The 26,382-nt window shown below is 46.7% G+C and overlaps 1 protein-coding gene and 1 long non-coding RNA gene across 3 annotated transcripts in view; one reads left to right on the top strand and one right to left on the bottom strand.

The window, feature by feature from the left end:
- LOC123393012 overlaps window positions 1-17,867 on the bottom strand; it is a 31,808-nt gene extending 13,941 nt beyond the window's left edge. The window contains exon 1 of the long non-coding RNA XR_006607717.1: window positions 17,234-17,867. This is a non-coding gene — a long non-coding RNA (uncharacterized LOC123393012). The remainder of the gene's footprint in view (window positions 1-17,233) is intronic.
- Window positions 17,868-17,960: 93 nt separating this feature from the next.
- Window positions 17,961-26,382, top strand: part of TSPAN14 (tetraspanin 14) — a 58,186-nt gene continuing 49,764 nt past the window's right edge. The window contains exon 1 of one of the 2 annotated variants that reach the window (XM_013062910.2): window positions 17,961-17,979. The gene's annotated coding sequence lies outside the window, so the exon portion shown is untranslated. Of the gene's footprint in view, window positions 17,980-22,197; window positions 22,345-26,382 lie in introns of those variants that run through there. The other variant, XM_004765282.3, reaches the window with a different exon arrangement.

Genomic DNA, 26,382 nt, shown 5'->3' on the forward strand with positions numbered 1-26,382 from the left:
TTTATTACATTTGAATTTTTGTCATGTGTGCAAGTTTGAGATCAACAAAAGCCGGGGTTGAGGGGTAGGGGATGGGAGTTCTGTGAAGATGGGGCCAGGGAGCAAGCAGACAGGCCAGGAGGAGGGGAGTCGTGTTGAGCCAGGAAAGCAAGAATGGGGACAGTCAGAGCTGGAGCTCGGAGAGCATCAGCAGTGAGCGCGGAGAGCGTGGAGCCACTGGTGCGGGACTACGGCCACGCTGGGCTCTAACTTCGTGCGGAGCCAGCAGCACCGTGTGCCTACAAGCCTGCGAAAAACGAGGCTTCTGTGGCTTCAAAGCAACCCTCTTCTGTACTTGAGCAGGGTCAGTGTAGTGACTCATCCCCCAGCAGCCATGCTCCCGGGACTCCAGCCACAGGTAGGAGAACTCCGATCAGAATTCCCTGGTGCCTAGACAAGGCATGCTTCCAAAATGGTTCTCTTACAACTATAAAGGAGTAGAGCCTGCAGGGACATGACGGGGAGGGTGCACGAAGACAGGCCTTCCTTCTTCCCCTATGGTGTCACTGCTGAGCCCTTGCGTGCAGCGTGTCCTTCTCTTCCATTAGCGCCACGCGGTGACTGAGTCATGAAGTGGTTTCCAGTTCCCGTTTAACCGCGTGACCTAGCGGAGCTCTGACCTTCAGCTCCTTCACTAATAAAATGGGCATCGTAATTCCTGTCTACCATTTAGGGCTGTTTATTAGAAGTCATTTGAGGGAATGATGAATATAAAACAGCACTTCTCAAATTTTAATGTACATGCAGAATGCCTAAGAATCTTGTTAAAATGGAAACAGTTATAGAAAAGCCAGACATGCTCGTTAAAGGCAGGAAAGACAGATTTATTCGGTGACCACTGCAGTAGGGGAGAGGCCTCCATATGGGACTGACCTCAACCGAGCTCTGTGCAGAGGTAACTGGAATTTTCAAGGGTGATGAAGGAGGAGGGCGGGAGACAAGTGATGCCTTGAGCAGAATTACAGAAGTGGAAAATTACTGAAAGTGGGTGGTGGGGATTGGTCAAGGTGATGAGCCTATCTGTGTCTGCTAACCGGCTAGCTTATTAACTTCTGCCCACCCACAGAGACTGGGAGAGGGAGCCCTATCTGTCTTGAGGGTTGTGCTTCAAAGGGGTGACTCCCAGGTCCTTGGGACAGACACTCCTGGGTTTCAGGAGATGGACAGACACCTTAAAGGGACAGAGAAACTGTTTACAACTGTAACTTTTTTTTCCTTTTTAAGTAAATGCTCTATGGAAAGGGAGGTCAGAAGGCTATGGTCAGGTGTTTGGCTCTAACAAATGGTAAATTCTTTTGGCATGTTGGGTTTTCCCAGGCAGGGACTCAAGGAGTGCTGGGTTGTCACAGGGAAACAGTCTTGAGCTGCTAGAAACTATGCTAGTGTTTGTTCAAGTCACCTAGTTGGTGGGGAGGACAAAATTGCTTGTGCTCAAAGTTTCACAGTTCTCAAGACTGGGCTGGGGCCAGGGTTTCTGCATTTCTAACAAGCTCCTGATGGAATTGGCATTCTCTTGGTCCATGGCTCACACTCCGAGAAGCAAGAATCTAAAACACCCTACAAATCAAAGACATTAGTGTCTGTGGGCTTTGGACATTGAAGTTTAAGCAGCCTTTAACAAGTATTAATTAGCAAGTTACCTTTTCTTTTTTTGAAAAGGAATTGATAATCCATCATAATGCAAACTACCAAGCGATTCCAAGCAAGAGTCCTTGCTGGAAAGCCCATGGTTCTTAATTTGGATACATAGTAAGACCACCTAGGAAGGTTTAAAAAAATTTTGATGCCTGTTCACACCCCCAGGCTCATTAAATCAGAATCTGTGAGCTAGGACCCAGGCAACAATATTTCTTAAACCTACAGGATGATTCCAAAATTCCAAGGTTGAGAACCATCCACAAAGAGTTCAATGTCAAGTTTGCAAGACCAGCACTCATACCTTTAGGAGAACTTACCCAGAACCAGGGGGCTCCTGATAAACCCTGATGAGTTTGAAAAATAGTCTTCTGGGGGCAAGGGTCAGGGATAGTTTGGACGTGGATGTGGGGGAAGTTGGGCCGGAACTGAATTTTCAAGGTGGAGATTTGGATAAAGATGTCATTTCAGGCAGAAATCAAGTCCCTGAACCAAGATCTAGCCAGAGGAAAGGTAAATAGTAGGTGTGGGAGAACAGGGAGGAGTCCAATCGGTTTTGCTTACGTGATTTGTCTTCTTGCCCCATACCTGGATTTCTCAAAAGGAGTGCCCTTTTCACATGAATGGCTATTTAAAAATAAAACTATTTTACGGCGGGGGTGGGGGGGGTGCTGGAAAGCAGTGCCCGTTTTCTCAGAGCCAGGCATATTTGTGGTGATAGAGAGCTGGGGGGCTGGTAGAGAAGGTGAGCTCTGGGGAAGAGTGTGTAGGAGGTTGTGTGTGAAGAGGGTAGATTGGATCAGAGGGTCCAGACTGAATGAATACTACTCCACAGCCCAAGCGATCTCTCCTCTATTCTATTTTGCTTATGTCCCATGGGGCAAGTAGGCAGGTATATATTTGCGAGTTTATGTTTGGGAGGAAGAGGAAGGATAAGGGTCTCTTTTGAGGTTAGTTTGTTTTTAAAGCAATTACCATAGAGCATGATTGTGGGAGGGATCCCTGAATCTGGGGGTGAGTGGGTAATCCATTCAAGGACATGCTTTTTCCCGGGTATACCTTGTTACTCTTCTGTATTACGTAATGGTGGTCCAGGCCAACCCAATAAACTAGTTGAAAGTAGGAGTCAGTTCTTCCCATAATTTAGTAAGAGCACAGGGAGTGATGGGATGTACGTATTACTGGGGAGAGTTGGCCAGAGGGGACCTCTTTCATAAAATGTGACACCTAGCAGAAATAAGAAAGCAGGTCTTCTTAACCTCAAAAATAAGTATGTTTTAATCAACAAAAATGGGTTTATTCAGGAGTAGCAGAGAACTGCAATTCATGACACACAAGCTGTGGCAAAACCCATAGGCAAGTGCAACAAAAGAGTGGAATGTTATTTTATGGAGAACAAGAAAGAAGCTGGGAGGAGTTCTTTTGAACCAAAGTACATCAGAGAAAAGCAAGGCTTCAGGGTGACAATGTTTCTCACTGGCTGAGTTGCAAGGAGTTGTCAATTTCTTATAGGAGACAGAATATACATATTTTCCTGTTTGGGCTTGAAATTGATGATTCTAGGCAATTTTGGAGGAGGAGTCAAGATGGCGGAGAAGTAGCAGGCTGAGACTACTTCAGCTAGCAGGAGATCAGCTAAATAGCTTATCTAAAGATTGAAATTGATGATTCTTTCCTGTTGTGATTTTGTTACTGACCCTTTCATCTGTAATTGACATTGAGTGCTAGGGCTCCCTCTTCTAGCTTGCCCACTCTAATGAAGTTTCTTTTTATTAATTTTCACAGTCTTATGAATATTGGTGAGAGAACATTCCAGGCAGAGGAGACAGCACCAACACAAAGGCCCAGTGGTGGGGGTGGGATTGTTATGTTCAAGGGACAATAAGAAAGCAACATGAGTAAGGGAGGAAAGGAGGAAGATGAGATCAGAAGGTGTGGAGATGGTAGAAATGCATGGCGACTCCTGGTGAGAACTTCTGAATTTTACTGAGAGAGATAGGTATCCATTGGAAGGTTTTGAGAAGAGGAGTAACGTGATCTGATTTTTATTATCCGGAATGCTTTGAGCTAAAGATTGTAGAGGATCAAAGTTTCCACCAGGGAGACCACTTAGGATGCTGTTGCACAAATCCAGGTGAGATGACCGTGGGTGGAACCAGGTGCTACCAAAAGAGGGGTGAGAAACTGTCACATCCCAGGTATGTTTGGAGGCAGAGCTAAGAGGATCTCATGAACAACAGCATGTGGGATGAAAGGGAAAGTCAAGGATGACTCCAAGATTTGGGGCCTGAGCAACTAACTGCAATGAATTTTGCAGGAGAGGGATGGAAGATGATGAGCGGGAGGAAAGCCCTGAGAAGTGGGGCAGGAGTTCCAGTGAACCCACCAGAGGTGTAAGTATCAACTCCAGATACATCCAAACAGTGCTATGGTGAAAAACCAGCTTCCCAAAGGTACACTCAATAGGATGCAATTTTCGTACATTTTTAAGACACGTGCAACAGATTGTTTAGAGCTCCATATACACATAGTGAAGTGTAAAAACACATGGAATGATAAACGATCTGCAACCAGGGTTGAGCACCATCTGGTTGGTTTACACTGTAAAAAATCCTATTGCTCAAGACACATCCTAGAATGTCTGGGGATGGACCCAGGCAGCATTTTTTTTTTTTAAGCTCCCTGGGGATTTCACTATGGAGGCAAGGTGGAAAACCACTGCCTTCAATTGAGAAATGACTGTGAAATCCGAGAAGTCCACGGAATTTTCCCTTTTTATGTCTAAGCCCTGGACAGAGCATGTTTTATTTATTTTATTCTGTTTTGTTTTAAAGTTTGTTTATTTAAGTAATCTCTCAACGTGGGGTTCAATCTCACGACCCTGAGATCAAGAGTCGCATGCGCCTCCCACTGAGCCAGCCAGGCACCCCTGGACAGAGTATCTGTTGCAGAGTTAGGCAAGAGAAACCCTGCCCTGATTTCCATGTTGTTCATCTGGGAAAAATGAAGAAACTCTCCCACGAGGCAGCCAAGCTCAGGCTGTACTCTTCTGATATCCAGTGGACTCCAAACGGCTGATTGCAGGCTTGGGAAAGAAAGTGTACAAGAGAATCCTGGAACATCTTGTTGTACCAAATGTGAATCAAGCTGTCAAAGACTACTGCAAGCTTGTAGAAAGGATGGACCTGGGATCCGCTGGGAGAAAGCTCTTTTCTTGCTAAAGATGGAGCAATTTGAGTATTGTAATTGTGATGGATTAAAGCATGTCAGATATATTTAAAACCATAAGTTCATAATGACCCTAAAAAAAAAGAAAAATTTTGGATGATGATAAGAAATCAGTTCATTTTAAAACCTGGGAGGAAAAAAAAGAAGTAAGCATTTAACCTGCCCTTGTCGCTTCAAAGTAACCAAAGATTGGATGAAAAAATCTCATTCTAGAAGTACTCCCTCAGGGCTGGTCTGGCCGTAATTAGCAATGGTGTGGGAGAGGTCAAGAAATGCCTTGCTGGCCCTACCTATAGGGAAACTGGCTACAGAACTTCCCCCTAGCAGATGAGACCTTTATCAACACTGTTCATCCAGCAAGATGGGCTGGTCTGTTTCCTACTCTAAATGTTCCCTAACACAGATCAAATCAGTTCCAATCTTGATCCTACCCCTTACTTTATGGAAAGAAAACAGTTATGTGGAGACAATATTATAAGATCCAATGGTGGTCAGGAAGAGCTTTTTTGATAGAAAAGAGCTCTAACTAAGCCTCCAGAACTGGACCACCAATTCACCATGAAACCTTGGGCTCTTCCATTTCTAGGCCCATTTCTCCATCTGTACCGCATAGTCACAGGCCGCACAGTTTCTTCATCAGGACCAAACCTACAGCCCAGACCTCTGTGTTGTTTTTCTGTCCTCCACGGGATCAATGCATTGGACATTCCAGGAAAGCAAGGATGTGTTGGTCTTCACTCCAATTTCCCCAGCTATCATGACAGAGCCTGGTGCTGAATAAATAATAGAGCTTGGATGGCATGACAACCATAAAGAAAGTCAAAGACCAATAAACTATTGGGGAAAAACCATTTAACTGGAGCCTAACCTGATGCCATTTTATCAGAACCTAACTGACCCAGGAAAGAGAAATACAGTAGTCCTCCTTATCTGTGATTTTGCTTTCTACAGTTTCATTTACCCATGGTCAACCACAATCCTGAAGCATATGATCCCCCTTGTTACCTATCATCACATGGTCAACAGTAACCCAATGCTACATCACATGCCTATGTCAGTGACCTTACTTCATCTCATCCTGTCGGTATTTTATCATCTCATGTCATCACGAGAAGGGTGAGTAGAGGGCAGTAAGATATTTTGAAAGAAAGACGCTACATTCATATAACTTTTGTTACAGTATGGTGTTATAATCATTCTATTTTATTATTAGTTATTATTATTAATCTATTACTGTGCCTAATTTATAAATTGAGCTTTATCCTAAGTATGTATGTAGAGGAAAAAACACAGTATATATAGAATTCAGTACAATCCATGGTTTCAGATATCCACTGGGGGTCTTGGAACATACCCCCTGCAAATAAGGAGGGACTACCATATCTAACTCCAGCAGGCTCTCACTTTCCATGGGCAAGAAGGGAAATGCCTAACCACGACCAACTGTGGCCATCCTGTGTCATTTATGGGGGTTGGTGAGGGTTCGGGTGCATTAAGTAGCATTTGTGACGTTCACAGGCCAGAGGCACAGGCTCAATAAAAGCCTTACACTTCATCACAGGACTATAGAGCACAGTCCCCTGTCAACACACATACATTACTAAATTTTATCACCATATCACTAAAGGGCTGTTGCAACAATTCTTTTACCCACTACATCCTGTCCAGCCATCAAGAAAAAGCTACAAGGTATACTAAATGGTAAAAGTCCAGGTCTGAAGAGACAAAATGAGCATCAGGATCAGACTCAGATACGATAGGGATGTTGGAATCATCTGACTGAGAATTTAGAACAATTATGATAAATATGCTAAGGCTTTAATGGTTAAAGTAGAAAGCATGCAAGAACAGATAGACAATGTAAGCAGAGAAATGAACATTTAGGAAAGTTTAAAAAAGAAAAACTAGAGATATAAAATTCTGCAATAGAAATGAAGAATATCTCTGATGAGCTTACTAGCAGACTGGACACAGCTGAGGAAAGAATCACTGAGCTTGAGGATATCTTGAGAGAAACCTTCCAAACTGAAAAGCAAAGAAAAGAGACTGAAAGAAATGGAGCAGAATATCCAAGAACTGGGGGACAACTAAAAATGAGGTATAACATAGGCACAATGAGAAAGTATACAAGAAGGAGAAGAAACAAGATAACTATTTCAAACCATAATGACTGAAAATTTCCCCCAAATTATTGTCAGACACCAAACCACAGAATCAAGAAACCCAAGGAATACTGAGCAGGATGGATGGCAAACAAAACCACATAAACAATAACAAAAAACCCTACAACTGCATATATCCTATTAAAATTGCAAAGCATCAAAAGGAAAGAAAAATCAGAGGAAAATACCTTACTTATCAAAGAAAAAGATAAGAATTACACCCCACTTCTCTTCAGAAACCTTGCAAGCAAGAAGAGGGTGGAGTGTAATTTTTCAGGGGTTTATGTGGAAAAATACCATCAACCTAAAATTTGGTAACCTGTGAAATTATCCTTCAAAAATGAAGGTGAAATAAAGACTTTCTAAGACAAACATAAATTGGGGGACTTTTTGCAAGTATGTCTGCTTTAGAGAGAAGGAAAATGACATAGATCAGAAACTCAGATCTACAGAAAGGAAAAAAGAGCATCAGAGGAATAAGTGAAGGTAAAATAAAACCATTTTTCTTATTCTTAATTGATCTAACAGATAGGTTTGTTCAAAATAATAGTAACAGTACATTCAATTATATATGCTTATATTTATGCTTATATATAAGTAAAATGAATGACAATAATGATGCAGCAGGTGGGAGGGAAGAATTAGGATTATTTTGTTATTATAAGGTTCTCACAGTGTTCATGAAATAGTGTAGAGTTATTTGAAATGGGACTTGTATGAGTTGCAAATGTATACTTCAAACTCTAGGGCAATCACTGAAAGAAGTGAAAAAAGGAAGAATAACTGATATACTAGGAAATAGAAAATGAATCATAAAATGATCAGTTAAAAAATCATAAAAGACAAAAAAAGTAGAAGTTCAAAATAGGAACAAGGACAAAAAAAAGCAACAAGTATGATAGATAATAATCAAACTATATCAATAACCACTTTATTTTTTAAGATTTTATTTATTTATTTATTTGAGAGAGAGCACATGCACAAGCACACAAGCAGGGGGCAGGGCAGGGGGGAAGAAAAATGTGAGAATCTCAAGCAGGCTCTGTGCTGAGTGTGGAGCCCAAGGCAGGGCTCCATCTCACCACCCTGAGATCATGATCTGAGCTGAAACCAAGAGCTAGGTGCCCAACTGACTGAGCCAGCCAGGCATTCCTGTCAATAACCACTTTAAATGCAATGGTCAAACTCTATCAAGAACAGAGATTTTCTCAAGGATGGCTCTATATCTGTGCATGAAAAGACAAGACCCAATTGTATGTTTTCTATAAGAGACTCACTTTAAATATAAAGATACATATACGTTAAAAGTAAATAGAGGGAGAAAGATATATCATGCTAACATGATCCAAAGAAAACAAAAATAGCTATATTAGTTTCAGACATAGTAGACTTCAGAGCTAGGAGAGTTATTGGGAATAAGAACGGATATTACATACAATACAGGCATTCCTCTCCAAAAAGTCAAAAAATCCTAGTGTGTATGTGTCTAACAAGGGAGCATCAAAATACATGAGGCAAACACTGACAGAACCACAGGAGGAATAGGTGAATCCACTATTAGAGCTGGAGACTTCAACACCTGTGTGTCAGAAATAGACAGAACCAGCAGGGAGAAAACCAGTAAGGACATAATCGAACTCAACAATAATCATCAATCAATTGGATATAATGAGCATCTATAGACTGCTTCATCAAACAGCAGCAAAGACGCATTCTCCCCCAGCTCACATGGGGCATTCACCAAGAGAGATCACAGCCTGGGGCATAAAACACAACTTCACAAATCTGAAAGAACAGAAATTATACAATGTCTGGTCTCAGATCACAGTGGAATTAAACTAGAAATCAGTAACACAAAAATAGCTGGAAATCCCACAATACTTGGAAATTAAACAACACACTTTTAAATAACATATGGGCCAACAAAGAAATCTCAAGAGAAATATGAAAATATTTTTAGTTAAGTGAAAGTGAAAACTCAACTTATTAAAATTTGTGAGATGCAGTGAAGGCAGTGATTAGAAGAACTTTATAGCACTGAATACATATATCCGAAAAGAAGATGTAAAATTAATTAATCTAAGCTTCGACCTTAGGAAACTAGAAAAGGAAGAGCAAATTAAATCCAAAGAGAGCAGAAGAAAAGAAATAAATATTAGAGTAGAAATCAAGGAACTCGAAAACAAAAAATGAATAGAGAAAATTAACTAAACCAACAAGCTGATTCTTTGAAACGATCCCTAAAATTGGTAAGCCTGTAACCAACCAGACTAAGTAAAAAACGAGAGAGGACACCAATTCCTATCATCAGAAATGAAAGGATGGACATTAATATAGTCCCTTTGGACACTAAGAGGATAATAAAGGAATACTATGAACATCTCTATACCCACAAATGTGACAACCTACATGAAATGAACAATTTCCACCTAACACATAATCTGCCAACACTCACACAAGAAGAAACAGACAATTTGAATAGGCTTATATTTATTGCAGAAACTGAGTGATCATTAATAACCCTCCAAAACAGAAAGCATAAGTTTCAGCTGGGTTCACTGCTGAATTTCTACCAAACGTTTAAAGAAGAAATTATACCAATTCACTACAATCTCTTTCAGAAGGTAGAAGTAGAGTGAATACTTCCTAACTCATTCTACAAGGCCAGAATTCTAATACCCAAACCAGAAAATATATTACAAGATAAGTACAGTCGAATATCTTTCATAAACATAAATGTAAAAATGTTAAAAAAATTAGCAAATTAAATCCAACAGTGTATTCCAAGAATTATACATCATAAACAAGTGGGATTCATCATAGGTGTAGAAAGCAGTTCAACATTCAAAAATCAATTCATGTAATTCATCACGATAGGCTAAAGAAAAAAAAATTACATGAGCATATCAACAGATGCAGAAACAGCATTTGACAAAATCCAAAACCCACTCCTTATAGAAACCCTCAAAAAAAAAAAAAAAAACCCAAAACCTAGTAAATAGGAATAAAGGGGAACTTCCTCAACTTGATAAAACAAATCTATTAAAAAAAAACAACCCACATAGAAAATCATTTCATCAGCTCTCTACTCTATTCCACTCATCTATATGCTTGTTTTTTAGTGCCAGTTCTATCCTATTTTGATTATTATAACTTTGTAATATAGCTTGAAATCGGGAAGTGTGATCCTCTAGCTTTGTTCTTTTTCCTTAGGATTTCTTTGGTTATTCAGGGTCTTTTGTGGTTCCATACAAATTTTAGGGTAGTTTTATCTATATCTGTAAAAAATGCCATTGAAGTTTTGATAAGGATTACACTGAACCTGTAGATTGTTTTGTGTAGCATGGACATTTTCACAATATTAATTCATGGGATATCTTTCCATGCATTTTTGTCTTCTTTGATCTGTCATTAGTGTCTTACAGTTTTCAGTGTAGAGAGATTTTGTCTCCTTGATTAAATTTATTCCTAAATATTTTATTGTTTCTTGATGCTACTATAAATGGGATTGCTTTCTTTTTTCTATTATCATCCTTTTATTTCTGAAAAGTTCATAATAATGGTCCTTCTCTTATTTATGATTTTAATAATTTGAGGGTTTTTTTCCTTTTCTGCATGATACTGCATCCTGTGACATTACTGAATTCATTTATTAGTCCTAGAAGTTTTTGGTGGAGTTTTTATGGTTTCTTATACCATGTCATCTGGAGAGATAATTTTACTTCTTTTCTGATCTGGATGCCTTATTTCTTTTTCTTGCCTAATTGCTATGGCTAGGACTTCCAGGAATAAGTTGAATAGAAATGGTGAGAGTGGGTGAGTCTTGTCTTCTTCTTTATCTTAGAGGAAAGGGCTTTAATTTTATACCATTGAGTATGAGGTTAGTGGCAAGCTTGTCATATATGGCCTTTCTTATGGTGAGGAACAGTCCTTCTATACCTAATTGGTTGAGAGTTTTCATCATGAAATGACGTTGAATTTTGACAAATACTAAACATACTTCTTTCCATTAGTATAAAGGGAGCTCCTGGCTGGCTCAGTCAGAGGAGCATGGAACTCTTGATCTTGGGGTTGTGAGCTCAAGCTCCATGTTGGGTACAGAGATTACTTAAATACATAAAGCTTAAAAAAAAAACCAAAAAGATATAACCTGAAAGAGGAGGACATCAATTTTACTTACATCCCATTGTTCAGGCAGGACTCAGGCCTGTGCTTAACTGCAAGTGTGGTTGGGAAATGTAGTTTTTCTCAAGGATGGCTCTATATTTGTTAAACACTGGTGACACTATCCTTAAAAAAAAGAAAATAGAATGGATTTGCAGTTTCAACCAGCAGTGTCTGCTGTATCATATTGATGGGATAAGACTTGAAAAACTGGTAACAGGGATGCCTGGGTGGCTCAGTCAGTTAATTGTCGGCCTTCAGCTCAGGTCATGATCCAGCGTCCTGGGATTGAGTCCCACATCGGGCTCCCTGCTTGGCAGAGGAGCCTGCTACTCTGTTTATGCGCATGCTCTCTCTCTCTCTGACAAATAAATAAATAAAATCTTAAAAAAAAAAAGAAAGAAAAACTGGTAACAGTATTTGTCTCTGGGAACAGGATACTGGTGGCTAGGGATATAGGTGGGAGCAAAATGTCCCTTTTAAACTCTCATTTGTTCCATGTGAATGCATTGAGTAATTCAACATTTTTTTTAATTTTTATTTTTTATAAACATATAATATATTTTTATCCCCAGGGGTACAGGTCTGTGACTTGCCAGGTTTACATACTTCACAGCACTCACCATAGCACATACCCTCCCCAATGTCCATAACCCCGACCCCCTCTCCCAACCCCCCTTCCCCCAGCAACCCTCAGTTTGTTTTGTGAAATTAAGAGTCACTTATGGTTTGTCTCCCTCCCAATCCCAACCTGTTTAACTTATTCTTCTCCTACCCCCTTAACCCCTCATGTTGCATCTCCATTTCCTCATATCAGGGAGATCATATGATATGATCTCAGGGGAGAGAAGGGAGTCTTTCTCCGATTGACTTACTTCGCTAAGCATGATACCCTCTAGTTCCATCCATATCGTCGCAAATGGTAAGATTTCATTTCTTCTGATGGCTGCATAATATTGCATCGTGTATATATACCACATCTTCTTTATCCATTCATCTGTTGATGGACATCTAGGTTCTTTCCGTAGTTTGACTATTGTAGACATTGCTTCTATAAACATCCAGGTGCACGTGCCCCTTTGGATCACTATGTTTGTATCTTTAGGGTAAATACCCAGTAGTGAGATTGCTGGGTTGTAGGGTAGCTCCATTTTCAACATTTTGAGGACCCTCCACGCTGTTTTCCAGAGTGTTTGCACCAGCTTGCATTCCCACCAACAGTGTAGGAGGGTTCCCCTTTCTCCACATCCTCGCCAGCATCTGTCATTTCCTGACTTGTTAATTTTATTTATTCTGACTGGTGTGAGGTGATATCTCATTGTGGTTTTGATTTGTATTTCCCTGATGCCCAGTGATATGGAGCACTTTCATGTGTCTATTGGCCATCTGGATGTCTTCTTTGCAGAAATGTCTGTTCATGTCTTCTGCCCATTTCTTGATTGGATTATTTGTTCTTTGGGTGTTGAGTTTGCTAAGTTCTTTATAGATTTTGGCTAATTCAACATTTTTAACAATGTACTGAAAAATTTTTGCAAAGTACCGAAAAAGCACATAGTACCCTACATGCTTAGTAAACCTCAGCAGTTTGTTCACTGACCAGAAGTTTCTGTGCCCTTGCCCTCACCCTCTCAGAGAGGGCTATATGTGTGGTGTGAAAGTCAGGCCACAGCAAACTGTACAAAATTCGTATGGTTTGAGGAGTCGGGGAAGCCCCATTGGCCTGCATAGGCAGAGGCTTGAAGAGAAATGCAAATTCAGATAAACATGTGGGAGAGCTGCTTTTCTGGAGCCAGTAGACCTAGTTGGCACCCAGCCTTCCTTGTACCTTTCCTGACTGTGCTAGTCTTGCTTAGGGGAGAGAAGGCCAGTTCTGCTGCCAAGCCCTTCCCCAGCACTGCTCATGCAGGGAGGGAGGAGGAGACCAGTAGCCTTCGGGCTTGAGGGTTGGGAAACTGCGCCTGGAGACATGGCCAGCTTCTAGCGTAGGCAGTGCAGCTTGCCCTTTGAAGCAAGGAGCTTCTGAACCTTCTGCCAGGCAGAGGTCTCAGCTGCATTTATCTGGCTCTCATCTCCTCCTCAGGCTTCTTGACTCAAGAGAACCATGGAGCCGACTTCAGGGCTGCATGGGGTGAGGTCTGAGGGCGCCACCAGCAGTGAACCCTTCAACTCAATCCACGGCCCAGCTCCTCCCACTGGTCCCAGCTGGGCCAGGTGGCACAGCCCAGGACAGACACCCTCCTATCCCCCAATGTACAGACAGTACAGGTCCTGCTCCCTCGACTGGCTCCCAGCACCCCATGGGACTCCCCACAGCTGTTCTTTAATGCCCAAGGGGCTCCGTGCACAAAGAGAAACACATCTAGCTCTTGTCTAATGTGCACATCTTGTCTAATGTGCAATGGAGGAAAATGGAAACAGCATTTCTTTTACATATTCCCATTTGGACATACCTCAGAGATACTGCAGGTTTGGTTCAAGACTGCCACAGTAAAGCGAATATCACAATAAAGCAAGTCAAGTGAATTTTTTGGTTTCCTGGTGCATATAAAATTATGTTTACACTATGGTTTATTACTTATGTCTAGGAAGGGTGCTACAGCATTATGTCTAAACAAACCAGTGTACATACCTTAATCAAAAAAATACTTATTGCTGGGGAGCCTGGGTGGCTCAGTGGGTTGAGCCTCTGCCTTTGGCTCAGGTCATGATCTCAGGGTCCTGGGATCAAGCCCCCGCATCAGGCTCTCCGCTTGGCAGGGAGCCTGCTTCCCTCTCTCTGCCTGCCTCTGCCTACTTGTGATCTCTGTCTGTCAAATAAATAAAATATTTTTAAAAAAATTTTTTATTGCTAAAGAACATGAACCAACATTTGAGCTTTCAGTGAGTTGTAATCTTTTGGCTGGTGGAGGGTTTTGCCTCCGTGCTTATGGCTGAGACTGATCAAGGTGGGGCAGCTGTGGCACCTTCTTAGAACAGGATGACAATGAAGTTTGTTACATTGATTGACTCTTCCTTTCACCTGAGCACTTGGAGGCCATTGTAGGTTTATTAATTGGCTTAATTTCTTTCTGTCTTTTTAAAAAAATATTTTATTTATTTGACAGAGAGAGACATAGCAAGAGAGTAAATACAAGCAGAGGGAGTTGGAGAGGGAGAAGCAGACTTCTTGCAGAGCAGGGAGCCTCATGCAGAGCTCGATCCCAGGACCCTGGGATCATGACCTGAGCTGAAGGCAGACACTTAATGACTGAGCCACCCAGGTGTCCCTGGCCTAATTTCAAGGTGGTTGTATCTCAGGGAACAGGGAGAGTGAGGAGAGGAAGAGAGACAGGGGAATGCCAATGAGTGGAGTAGTTAGGACGCACACAACATTTATCAACTGAATCTTCTGTCTTATATGGGAGTGTTTCATGGTGCCCCAAACAATGACAATAGTACCATCAAAGATTACCAATCACAGATCAGCCTAACAATCACACTAATAATGAAAAACTCTGAAATATCCCAAGAATTACCAAATGTAACACAGAGGGTGCAAGTGCTGTTGGAAAAATGGCCCCAAGAGACTTCCTCTTTGCAGGGTGGTCACAAAGCTTTCATTCGTAGAAAATGGAGTAAATGCAAAGCCTCACAAAGCAAAACACAAGATGAGGTATGCCTGTATTATTTCTACAACTAATAAATTGAATTTTTATCTTAACAAAGTAGATTTCCCCGAAAACTGAAACATGACATGTAATCAATTATGCTCTCCCTAATTCTAATGATTCAGTCTCATAAATATTTTAACAGCCTTTAAATATCGACTAGTAAGAATACAGTCATTACAAAACCGGATCTGCATACTCATACTAAGACTGGTCACAAAATGTGAATGCATGCATCTAAATTTATTATCTGTAGTCAGCAACCCTAACAGCAGACAGGGTAGACATGTGCCCATATGGCATGCATCACTGCCCTTTCTTGGGGAATCTCAGTGAGCTGGCATGTTATACCTCCCGTGGGAGGCCCCTCACCAGATCCCCGTGTTACAAACCGTCCACCCTGGACACAGTGACTGGACCTGGGGTGGATCATAGGCTCTAAATCAGGACCTTATGGGCTGGCCAAGCACCTACAAGACTGGCACAAAAATTCTGCGCAAGAAAGGATGTGGGTGGTAACAGCTGACTGAAGCAACCAGCAACTCATTTGGGGAAACTGCATGTGCCTCTCAGAGAAAGGAAGGGGGCAAAAGCCAAAGACAGAGGAGGCAGTGGGCAGAGGCCAGGCAGGAGCCCTGGGCCAGCTGGGGGCCAGCTGGCCAGCAGTAGCTTGAGCAGCAGAAACAAAGCAAGACATCAGGATCCGAGTTGGAATGATGCTCTGGGAGCCAGTGATGTGGAGACCTATTCTGAAGAGCCTGACTAAGGGACTAGCTTGAGGGGTTTTCTACTTCTTGCATCTTCACACAGTCAAAGGGAATAGACAGAAGGAGCTCTGAGCTGAGGTGATGACATGTGTGGAGGCCAGGCACGTCGGAAACAGAAGTGGATCCAGCGACTTGTGAGCAGGAAGTGGGGGAAACGGGATGGGGTATATAGTATGGAGGGGGTGAACTGCGAGGCCATTCCAAGGGAAGCCTCAACTGACCCGGTGGGGAGGCAGGGGCTGGGGTCACTCTTCAGTTGTCTGTGGGCTTTGGTGAACATTGAGCCCCAGAGCCCGAGGGGAGGCTGCTTCCTTCTGCCAAGGGCAATTCCCTCCTGAGCAATCAGATTCTAAACCTGATCCTGAAGGCTGGTGTGTGCAGTCGCCACCACACTGGAGGTGGAGGCCGGGTCAGTGAGTGTGAGGGTGGTCACTGTGATGTGGTCACAGCGACCAGAGCTGGTCAGTCTCTGTAGAACATTCAGTGAAAAGAACTTCTAATGATTTAGGGGAGAGGGCTGACGGGGTCAGATTGTCATTCTAGACAGTCTAGGGGCGGCAGCTCAGGAGAGAGAGCAAGACTGTCAATAAATGTGAAGTATGGCCAGTGTACAGAAGACGTGGAAAGATACAGGAATGGCTGAGACCTCACAGAGCCTGTAGAGGTGAGGGGGCAGGGAAGTCAGTGCAGTCTGGGAAGAGCAGCAACACTTATGGGGCTATCAGGAGACTCTTAAGGAGTTGGGTGTGCAATATGCGGTCTTTCCTGGGTAGGTAAATAGGAGAGCCAAGAGAACAAAAGCTCCAGGAAGGCGGCATCCCCTTTGTCAGACAAGGATTGAGAAGCCCTCCTGGCCAGGTCCAACATACACACCCGGCAGTGGCTGGATAATCTCGTTTCAGCCAACTGCCCCTAGATGGCAGTGTGAGCACATGGCAGGAACTGCCCAGTAAAACTCCCCAGGGACAGCAAGCTCTCCCCCCCCCCGCGCCCCCCTCCCCCCCGCACTCGCTCTCTCATGGGACCAGCAAAAAGCTGTGACAGGGACCCAGAGGCACCCATGATGCCCGCAGCACCCACCTATGCTCTGCTCTGCTTCAGGGGGTGTGCAGGGGTACCTCTCTCTCCCCTTTCTGGGGTTGCGGGGGAAGGGTCCTATCAGGATTACTCCTGGCTGGGCCTGAGCAAAGCCTGGGTTTATGACTCCCTGGGGGCACAGTCTTGGGTGGAAGGTTGGACATAAAGCTGATGGTTCTGGTTCTACCACTTAGGGCTGCGTCACTCCCCGGGACTACTTCCCACGTTTGTTTTATAAATGCATGGCTTTGTGAAGGTCAGTTCACATGAGATTATTCCAGAAGGAACACTTTTTATACTGTCAGGTGACTTTCACTTTCTGTGTGCGTCCCTTATTTCCAAACTTCCAGGGACAGAGCTGGGGGCTGAATGCAGGCAGTCTCATGGGTCTGTGTCTTACTTAACCTTTCTGATCTGTTCCCTCCCTCTCACGTCTTATCTGGCCACTCTGGGGGCTTCCTCTTGGCAAAATCACCTTCTCTCATTTGAAGTGATTGAGATATGGGTGACTCACAGGCAGGCAGGGCTGGAAGGGCACGGGGAGGTCACCTCCTGGACAAGCTTCTCATTCAGGTCCCAGGTCTACCCTGTAGGTCTGCTCTGGAGTTCTCCTTACTGAGGAAGCTGTCCTCCTCAGAGCCAGCTTCTGGTCATAAGACGGCTGCTCCAGCTCTCCTTCCCACATGCATTCCAGACAGGCAGAAGAGCAAAAAGAACAGAGCAGAAGCACCTGTGTTAGGAAAGTGAAACTTTCCCAGAAATCCCCACAGCCACCTGCTGATGTCTCCTTGGCCAAGTCAGGTCACATGGCAAGTCTGAGCTCCAAGGGAGGCTGGGAAATGTAATTCTGAAAAATTGGAATTTGCCTGGGACTGCGAGATATGAAGGGAAAAAGACCAAGGCGGAATTCTGATGAACACAGACTTGGAGAAGATCAGGAAGAGAAAGAGGACAGGGACCAAGGAGACTGAAAGAGCTGCCGGGGAGGTAGAGGCAGAGCCAGAAGCATGGTGTTACCAGTCAAGGGCGACGAACGTTTCAGGAAGGAAGGAGTGATCCCCAGTTCCCGGTACTGCACTGTGGAGCTCTGACTGGACCTCACCCTGCTTACCTTTAGACTTCAACACCAAGCCCTGCTTCTGCTCAAGCTGCTTCCTCCCTCTTCCCTGCCCGCAGCCGGTCCACAGAGTTTCAGCATGGAGTCCAGGAAGATCAAAGGCAGCCCTGGGACCAAAACTGGAACTCGACCAAGCCAGAGGGGTAAGGAGGACGTCAGGGGACAATTAAGACCAAGCTCTGCCATTTAACATTTTATTTACAGGTTCAGGAACAGGAGAAGAAACTCTCAGCTGCTTTTTCTTCCTTCCTGCACTGGTTTTTGTTCCCACAATCCATATCTCAGGCTCGTAGTCTGCACTATATAATTCAGCTGTGTTCTTGGTAATTACAGTTCCAGGGGCTGGCCTGGAAACTAAGTCCCGGGTTATAATACAGCCAGCCCTTTTAGGAACTGGGGCTGTCGGTCTCTTGATTCTTTTTATTTTTTTAAACCAGGAAAATAAAATGGGCCTGCTCTGCTTTGAGTATCCCTGAGGCTCCAAAGCCACACAAATTGCTATAAAATGGGTCAGGTAAAGCCTGGTGGGTCTCATATGGAAGCTGGGAATGGCATAAGAAACTGTCAGGTAAGGCCTGGTGGGGGCTGGAGGAGGCCATGGGGGCTCTGTGGGCATTTCCTTCACCCTCTTTTTTTTTGTTTTTTAAGATTTTATTTATTTATTTGCTAGAGAGGGCACACGTGAGAGAGTGAGTGAGAGCACAAGCAGGGGGAGCGGCAGGCAGAGGGAGAAGCAGGCTCCCTGCTGAGCAAGGAGCTTGATTCGGGACTCGATCCCCAGGACCCCAGGATCATGACCCGAGCTAAAGGTAGTCCCTTAACCACCTGGGCCAAGGGGGGGGGTGCCTTCTTCATCCTCTTCCTCTCCTGCTGCAGCGTGGCCAACTTGTCCACAAGGGGGCGGTCCCTCAGAAGCTGTTGAGGCTGGCAGGAGCTCCACCGCTAGTCCATGACTTGTCATGGTGGCTTCACTCTCTCCTTCCTCCTGGCTCTAAGCTCAGGACCTCCTTCACATCTAGAATTCAGCTGATATCATCAGGTGTGAATGACTGCCTTTCCAAGGCCGACTTCACTGGAAACATCTCTGCCTCCATACCCCCTCAATAACGGTGGAGGTGTTCCTCATCAGAGGTGTCCTCTCCATTAGGGCCCATGCCCTTCCCCCTTTTTTCAGAGTCCTCACTCCTGCTTTCCATCCTGGATCATCCCTATCATTCCATAAACTTGCTGTAGTAACTTCCATATTTCAACAAAGCCCTCAGGATTCTAACAAGAGTTAAATCCAAAAATGGCTACTGGCATCAGAAAACAGAGGATTAAACAAGACAGAAATTTCTTTCTTTCCTAGACAAAGTCAAGAGGTAGGTATCCCAGAGCTGGTGTGGTGGCTCCCTGAACATTAGGAACCCAGATGTAGTCTCACTGGTGGCACTAACATCCTCAGCATACGCCGTCCACTTCGAGGTCTAATATGGTTCCTTGAGCTCAGGCCACATATTCATGTTCTCCAGTGAGCGGGGAAGAGCTGCAGATGCGGAGAGCGCACCACAGCCCTTTACAGCTAGTTCTCAGACGCTGTTCATGGACGCCTCCCCTTACTGCGGGATGGCCGGAACTAAGTCATAATGCCACACCTAGCCGCAAGGGAGTCTGACAACTTGCTTTTATTCTGGGGAGCCATGTAGCCAGGGGGAGAATAGCTATTAGGGTCATCTAGCGATCTCGGCCAAAGTCTCCTGTGAGCCCACATCCGTTTCGAGACCCCTCCCAGTTTTCTTGTTCCCTATTAGACAAGCTGGCCAAACATGATAGTTCCACCATGGTCTGGCTCCTGCCCCACTTCTCCAGGAACGCTATCCTTTTCACAGTCACCAATGTCCTTCATGTTGCCAGAGTCCACGGATCGCTCCCGGTCTTCATCTTGTCTGAGCTCTAAGTAGCATCTAACACAGCCGACCACTCTGTTCTAGAAAATCTTTCCTTTCTCCGTCTCTGGAATATATAGCAGCCTCTGGTTCTCCTCTTGCCTTCTCAGCCTTTCTTGCTCTGACTCCTTTAGCTCCTCGGGATTCCTCTTGAACCCTCTCTTCTGCCACTACCGGCTCACTCAAGTAACTTCCTCAGCCTTCCACAGCCTTTATTATCTGGAAGATGATGCCTCCCAAAGCCCCACCCCCAGCCCAGGCCTCCCTTCTGAGCTCCTAGTCTAACAATTGAACTGGGTCCCTGATGGACATCTCAAAGTCAACGCAGCTAAAGCAGAATTCTTGATGCTTCTCCCTGAGCTCTAGTCCCTTTCTTCTAGGTTACCTTATCCAATCAATGAGGCCCTGTCTACCAGCTTCCTCTAGCCATAAATTTGAAAGTTATCCCTTTCCTCCTGTGACATCCATCCTACCAATATGTCCTGTTGAGTTCATGTCCAAAATAGCTTCTCTCAACTACTCATCTTACTGTGGCCACAATTTGGTCCAAACCAACATTATCTTTGGCCTGGGCTGCCACAACAGTCTAATTGTCTTTTTGCTTTTCTTTCTGCCTACCACCCACCCAGTGGTTTTTTTTTTTTTTTTTTTTTTTAAGATTTTGTTTATTTATTTGACAGAGATCACAAGTAGGCAGAGAGAGGCAGGCAGGGCGGGGGGTGGTAAGCAGGCTCCCTGCTGAGCAGAGACCCCCCTGATGTGGGGCTTGATCCCAGGGCCCTGAGATCATGACCTGAGCGGAAAGCAGAGGCTTAGCCCAGTGAGCCCCCCAGGCGCCCCCACCCAGTGCGTTCTTCACACAGCAGTCAAACCAGAACGTGTTGGTCTTCTGCATAAAACCCTTCAATGGTTTAATAAAAAGCCTCCATCCCCAAACAGTCTCGCTTGCCCTGCCCATCTCCCCACTTCATCCTGATCCTCCTTCACAGGCTTGCTCTACAAGCTGCACTGTTTTCTGGCAGCTCCTTCTCACGCCCAAAGCTTACCTTTTACAGGGCCTCAGCACATACTGCTCACAGCCTGGAAGGTGTTTGCCTGGCTTTCCCCCAGGCTGTCTCCTTATCCATTTGACTTCAGCGTCTCCTTCTCAAAAACACTCTCTCTGCCAGCTCCGTGGAAAGCGGCTCCTATTCTCTATCTAAGCCCCTTGCTTTTGTTCCAGCATTTATCTCAACTTGTAATTGTCTTCCCCACTAAAAGTAAGCTTTATGGAACAAGAGGCTTCAGCAGTCTTGTTGTATCCTCAGCATCATATAGGACCTGGCACAGATGAGGCACTCGATCAAGTACTCAGTTATCTGCTTATGGGTGACTGAATGGACAGGTTCACCAGGAGGTCCCGGAGCTGCCTGGGATGTCACAGGGAGGCTGCCTCCCCCTTAATAAAAACAACGGGGAATGGACTGAACAGTCTGCATTGCAAGATCTTCTCTTTGCATAGGACTCCACCTGTTGGTTGCTTGTACTAGAATGTGGCCACTATTCTGTGGCCCACCCAGCTCTTTTCCCCCTGGAAGAGTTTTAGAGTCAGAGTGCGCCTGTGTCTCATTTCAGAGGCGGGAGGAGACCACTGAGGTCAGCCAGTACCTAGCCAGCTGCCTGACTACCCCTGTGCAAGCTAGCTATACTTGTTCCTCAAGAGTGCTTTCAGCCATCTCCCCAGGACAGATCTTAGGAACAAATCTCAGCAGGCAGTCCAAAGAAAGGTTGGTATTTTTAGCACCAAGACAAGAAGGAGCAGGTCTTTGCTGCCCAGTGTGCAAAGAAGTGCAAAATATTAACTTACTGCCCTTCTCTTGAAGCATCCCCCCTCCCCCGCCAGGCCAGGCAGGAGCACCTATTTTCTCTCTCTCTGTCTTTTTATTAAGTAAGCTCTATGCACAACGGGGGATTTAACTGAAGACCCCCCAAGATCAAAAGTCGCTTGCTCTACCGACTGAGCCAGTCAGAGGCCCCGTCTCTTATTTTCAATACGGCCATTTTTCTAATCCTTGGCTCACCCCTACCCGTCACCCCCGTACCCCTTGAGATGTGGCCTCCCCTCGGCCTCCACAACTCGGGTTTCTTGCAAGCTCGGGGGGACCAGCCAAGTCGTCCGCAAGGCAGTCGGGACCCGGGGGAGCACACCTTCGTCGAGCGCTCCCCGCGGCCCCAAAGCGAGACAAAGAGGCGGGCTGACTACCAGGCCCCGCCGCCGCCGCCTCGGCGGCAGCGCGGGCGGAAAGGCCGGGCGGCTTGGGGGAGGGGCGGGTCCAGGGCGTGGCCTTCCGGGGGTGGGGCGGGGGCGGGGCGGGGGCGGGGCCCAAGGCGCGCGGGGTGGCCTGTACCGCGCAGGGAAGCGGCGCTTTTTTCTCCGGGCCCCCGGCCCCGCCCCTCCGTGCCCCGCCCCCATCTCTCGGACGGCCCGAGTCGCGCCCTCCCACCCTGCGCCTCCGAACTTGCTCTAACTTCCTCGGCCGAGCCGGGCCGAGCCGCCGCCGCCACCGTCGCCGCCGCCGCCGCAGCCGCCGCAGCCGCGCCCGGGTGAGTGGAGCGCGAAGCCCCCGCTGGAGCGTCGGGCCCTGTCCCCCTCATTGTCTGAGGCAGACCCCCTCCCCCCCGCCGAGCGCCCTCTGGGGACTAGGACTGCTCCCCAGGTTCGGGCTCTGCCCCTCCGGCTTCCTCGCCTCTGCCCCGTAGGCGGCCCCGCGGGCGGCGCTTGCTTTGTCTGACCAGATCGCTCGCTAGGGGCTGGAGGCCTTGGCCGGGACCCCGCTGAGCCGAACTCCGGCGCCGGGCGGAGTGGGAACCGCGGCGGGCGACCAGCCTGGCTCTGGGGGTTCTGTCGCCCGCGTCCTGCCCAAGTCCGCGGACCGGTGCGTGCCAGGTCCGCGCGGGGTGGGAGAGCTCGGGGAGAGAGGGGCCGGACCGCCGCCGCCGCAGCCTGTAGGGGCTCTGCACCCTGTCCCCGACAGCGAACCCAGGGAGGGACACTCCTTTTGGCTCGGCCACGGACCCTCGGCCCCCCCAGAGCTCCGGCCAGGGGTGGAGGGTGCTGCAGACCTGGGAGGACCGTCCCCTCCCCCGCCCGGGGGTGGGTGTGCACCGAGTGGTTCACTCCAGCGATGGGCCCCACTCTGCCCTGCACGGATTTGGGGCGACCCGAGTTTGAGTAGGTGGTGGGTGAGCCAGCTTCTTCGTGTGGGTCGTGTGAGGTTGTGCTTGGGAGCAAAGCCCCGCTCTTGACCTAACTAGAGCTTCCGTGGAGTTGGGTCTGTGGTTACGGAGTTGTCTGATCTCGCGCCGCTCCTCCTGCCGAGGAGGAGTGCTGGCGCGGGTGGGTAGGAAGTGTGTGTGCATGGAGGGATGGTGGTGCCGGCAGGGTGTGTGTTTGTGTGGGTGTGTGTGTGTATAAGGGTGATGATGCAGTGGGTAGGAAGTTTGTGTGTGTAGCGGTGGTGTTGCAAGTGGGTAGGATGTGTGTGTGTGTGTGTGTGTGTGTGTGTGTGTATTTGTAGGGACTTCAGTCCTGGGACCTCTGGGACATACTTCAGGTGTTTTGCGGGGAGGGGGGGTGAGTACAGGGTGTTACATGGGAGCCTCTGCTGGTGTGCTCTCTCCAGTGGTTTGCTCTCTAGAGGTCTTCCTTCCCGGATGGGGGTTGCTTGGGCTCATAGGAGTGGGTGTAGCTGCCTGCCAAATCCTAAAAAGTTGCCTTCCTCCTACCCTTTGACCTCAAAGTAGGGGAAGTTAATGCCGGCTGAGTGCTTGGGCCACTCTTCCCTATTTGTGAAGGGAAACCTGGCGTCTGGGCTCTTGGAGCACCCCCAGCACCCCTAGATCCCTTCTACTTCCAACTAGCCCTGTGGTTGGCAGAGTCACCCTTCCTTCCAGGAATCCTCCTGGGCCCTGGCACCCTCAGAATGCATCCTCTCCTCTCTTGGTCTCATAGGCCCTTCTAGCTCCTCTCTCAGTTCTCTCCAAACTTTGTCCCAGTCTGAGGATCCCTAGGGTCTGGGAGACAGGCCGCTAGAGGGATTTTTCCCTCCCTTCTTAACTTCATCATCTTTTGTTGTCCCACCTTCAGCTGGAGAATTCTTGATGTCTCCATCTTTGCGTTTTTGAACTGCACTGCTTGGACCATCAAATGTGACCTTTAGGTCATTTAACAAAGCATGATTGATAGTCTGTGGGATACGAGAGTGGCCAGCTGCTGTTTGCAGGTGCTGTTCCAGGCTCACGACTCCCTCACTGGCCCGTAAGCTCCCTGTGGTCTTGGAACCCAGGCTGGACTTAGGTACTAGGTGCTCTCGGATGTTTTATTGATCTGGGCTTGATCTCAGCTTTAGCAGCGCCATCCAGGCAAGCAGGACTGCAGACCCACTGGTGCTTCTGAAGGTAGCTGCCTCAAGGAAGAAAAGGTATGAGGGAGAAGGGCCTGCAGAGGGTTGGCTGCCCAGGGAAGTTCCCTTCCTTTACCAGCCAGGTAGCTGTGATAATCTCTGAGGACAGGTGAGGGTTTCCCATGTTTGAGAATGGGAGGGCACACCTCGTGCCCTGCCCTGCAGGTCATGGTGATAGTGGAGGCCAGGGAGTTCTGGGAGCCCTGGGTTCTGGAGACATTTCCTGAAGCCTACCTTGGGTCACTGTGAGCTCAGGGATGTGATGGTTTTCAGTTTGGTGGAGCCTACAGAGTACCATTGTGCCCGTCCTGGGCAACCTGTGCTGCAATTATGACCTAGTGGAGGTTATGGAAAGTTTATAGCCATTCTATGGAAGGTTTGAGAGTGCTTTAACAGTGAGTTTATTGAATCTTACTCTCTCTCTTTTTTAAAGCAAGATTTTATTCATTCATTTGACAGAGAGATCACAAGTAGGCAGAGCAGCAGGCAGAGGGAGAGGGAGAAGCAGGCTCTTTGCTGAGCAGGGACCCTGATCCTGGGCTGGATCCCAGGACCCTGGGATCATGACCTGAGCTGAAGGCAGGTGCTTAACCGACTGAGCCACCCAGGTGCCCTGAGACTTACTCTTTATGGACCTGTATACCAAGCACTATCCTGGAAGCTTTACTCACATTAACTTATTTAACTCTTGAACTGACATAATGTATCCATCCCATATGATAGAGAAGGACACTGTTGTAGAGAGGTCACAGAGTAGCTTGCTCTAGGTCTCAATGTGAGCTACTCTCGTCATTTCTAATGTAAACAGAGCCTTTGTATGAAAGGTGTTTAGGACGCTGCACAAGGCTGGCCCACAGTGGAGCTGGTAAGTCCTTCAGTGCAGGATCCTTTGATCCCCTGCTTCTGAAAGCATCTCATCTGTCTGGGCATGCAGCCGGCATCCCTGACCCCCTGGTGAGGCACTGCTGATGTAGCTTTTCCCTCCCTTGGGCCAGGGAATGGGAAGCCCAGCACTGCCAGGCAGGGAGGCTTGGGGAGTGAGTTGTGGCCTCTATCTGTCTAGATAGATCAGGGTTTGCTGTCATAACAATCCCCAAATCTCTGAGGTTTAAAGCAGCAGCAGTTTATTTACTGCTCACACCATATCCATTGCATATGTGCTTTCTGTTGTTCTACTGCGAACCCATGCTGATTAACTGGAACATTCTAGACCCTTGGACAGAGGGACAGAGAGTGCTGTCAGTCTCACCCTGGCTCTTAAGGCTCCTGCCCAGAAGCGGCATTTCAGTGGCGGAAGCAGCCATGTGGACTTACAGACCACTAGAGCGTGGGGTGAGGAAGAGGACTGGAGACAACTGGTCAGTAGCACTGTCTCCCTGCCCTTTGCCTGCCACCGTTCCTGCTCTGTGACTTCTTCCCAAGGCCCAGGCCTGAGTGTCACGTTTCTGCGTCATCAGAAACATGGGTCATGAGTTGAAGAAACACTGTTGAGGCTAATGATGAATTGGGGTTCCGTATTTGAAGGGCAGAGGGAGGGTAAGCGAGACTATGGGTTGGGTTAGTAATGGGCAGTCTGCAGAGGCAGCCCGCTCTCTGACCCTGGGCAAGTTACCTGAGTTCCATGGGTCTTCTTTTGCTCATTCGTGCATTCATTTATGGGCCCAAGGACTCGTGGTGAGTCCCAGGCTGTGGATTCTTATTAAGCACATGTTCAGCTCCTAGCCCAGTGCTGAGGGTTGTGCACTGGGATGACGACCCCTGTTGCGGGGTCCTGGTGGCCTTTAAAGAGGGATATGAATGCCGATGGGGAGGGAAGTGGGCTCCTGCTCCCCCTCACTGCCCTGGCACATCAGCCCTGAAGTTCTTGGACTTCCCCATGCTTTATCCATAGATGTCTGGTGGAGCAGCCATCTCTTCTAGAAGCAGGAACAGGTAGAGGCACCCCTATAGGGCTTGCCCTTCTTCTTCCATTTCGGAGACTCTGGGGCTGAGCTTGTAGGCATGTAGGAAAGGTTAATGAGGTCACTAAAAGCTGGAAGCGCATGGAGAACAAGATTGATTGAGTGTGGGACTGGGATGGTTGTCTGGCTGTAAAGGAGGTAGAACCGCTCCATTAATTGCAGTTTTCCACTCGAGCCCCCCTTGAGGCATATTAAAGAGCCAGCCAAGCTATGGAACT

Source organism: Mustela putorius, unplaced genomic scaffold (assembly GCF_011764305.1).
Source record: "Mustela putorius furo isolate JIRA1106 unplaced genomic scaffold, ASM1176430v1.1 tig00000698_pilon_pilon_pilon, whole genome shotgun sequence".
NCBI lineage: Eukaryota > Metazoa > Chordata > Mammalia > Carnivora > Mustelidae > Mustela > Mustela putorius.